The following is a 1,512-nucleotide window of genomic DNA, read 5'->3' as shown; positions in this document are numbered from 1 at the left end:
AGGAGGAGAGGGCTGCCCTGGCCCTTTGCTTTGCGTCGGACCCCGCTTGCTGCCCAGGCTCCCGGGCAGGCAGACTGCCGCAGGGCGCTCTTTGGACAGCCCCTTGCAGCCCTCTGCGGGGATGATGGCATGCTGCCCCAGCCCATCCAGGTAAGCCAGTCTGGACAGGGGGCCCCAGCCTTCCCTCCGGCTGCTCCGGAGGGGCAGTGTCCCGAGGAGAGCCGAGGACGGGGCATTGGGCTCTTCACCCCTGGCTCATGCTTCTGGCCCCAGCCCCTTTGCGGGGCAGGCAGCCAGGTCTGGGGCAGAGCTCTGGCCGCAGCCACTGCTGTCAGAAGGCAGCTCTTCAGCCAAGCAACTGTTCTGCTGCGTCTTCTGCAGGAGCTCCTGAATATCCTGCACCAACAAGGACCATCGACGGAGGGAATATTCCGGAGAGCTGCCAGCGGGACATCAGTTCGGGAGCTGAAGGAGGCCCTCGACAGCGGCACAGATGTCGACCTGGGCAGCCAGCCTGTGCTCCTGCTGGCCGTCATCTTGAAGGTGAGCGCTTCTGACCTGCAGCTGGAAGAGCTCCTGGCTGGCCTGGAGTGTTCAAAGGCTCACCTGGAGCTCTTGGCACTGCAGGACTTCCTCCGAAGCATCCCTGCCAAGCTCCTCGTCGTTGACCTGTATGGGGACTGGATGCAAGCCATGGAGAAGCCAAGCAAGAAGGTGGAAGAGCTGAAAGCGTAAGTGTGGCCAGCAGCTTGCCTTTTGAGCAGCAACTGGTAGAGGCCTGGGACTTGCCTGCAAAGGGACAGGCTCCTTAAAAAGCCGTGTTTCCTGGCAGCCCAGTGTTGCTGGGGTGGAGTTGGGTTTTGAGGAAAAGCACACAGACAGGGAGCCTTCCCTTGCACGGGCTTGGGGGAAATCAGGAGCTGGGGAGCAACGCCATGCTTCCTTCCTGAAGTGCAGGAGCACTGACCGCTGGCTGAGAGCACCTGGAAAGCTGCAGAGCACAGCCACTGGCTCCCACCTGCCTTGTGCAAGTTTCGGGGATGGCTGTGGGCAACATTGACTTTTTTAACGTTGTATTCCTGTTCCCTCAGGGTGGCCGGCAAGTTGCCTGCAGCAAATCTCCTCCTTCTCGAGCGGCTGCTGTCCCTTCTCCAGCATATCGGCCACAACGCGTCCACCAGCAGGATGAGCTGCAGCAATCTGGCCATCTGCGTTGGGCCAAACCTGCTGAGCCCGCCCAACGAGGACCTGCTCCCACTGGAGGCCATGCTGGAGGTGTCTGAGAAGGTACGCTGTATTGACCAGCCAGCTGCAGCCTTCTTGGCCCATTAGAGCTTGGCTGTGCAGAGGTCCCTGTTTGCCCCCTTTCTCCAACAAGTGCTGGTGGGGTGGCTACCTGGAAGAGCAGCCCCGCAGCGACAGCCTTCTGCGCAGAGGCAAGGGTCAGGAGTAGGAAAGGCTGCTTGACGCGTTTTCAGGCACCTGCGCTGAAACCAAGGCTGTCATGTGTGC

At 61.0% G+C, this 1,512-nt stretch overlaps 1 long non-coding RNA gene across 1 annotated transcript; it reads left to right on the top strand.

Annotated features, from left to right (window-relative positions):
• The first annotated feature begins 515 nt into the window (after positions 1-515).
• Positions 516-1,230, top strand: LOC309684121. The gene is made up of 3 exons (XR_014270268.1): positions 516-543; positions 628-731; positions 1,092-1,230. It is a non-coding gene; the product is annotated as an uncharacterized lncRNA (long non-coding RNA).
• The last annotated feature ends 282 nt before the right edge of the window (positions 1,231-1,512 follow it).

The sequence above is a fragment of the Vanellus vanellus genome (assembly GCF_965231255.1).
Source record: "Vanellus vanellus genome assembly, contig: HAP1_SCAFFOLD_988, whole genome shotgun sequence".
NCBI classification, from domain to species: domain Eukaryota; kingdom Metazoa; phylum Chordata; class Aves; order Charadriiformes; family Charadriidae; genus Vanellus; species Vanellus vanellus.
The sequence above is the reverse complement of the archived record's forward strand: the minus strand, read 5'-3'. Positions and strand labels throughout refer to the sequence as shown.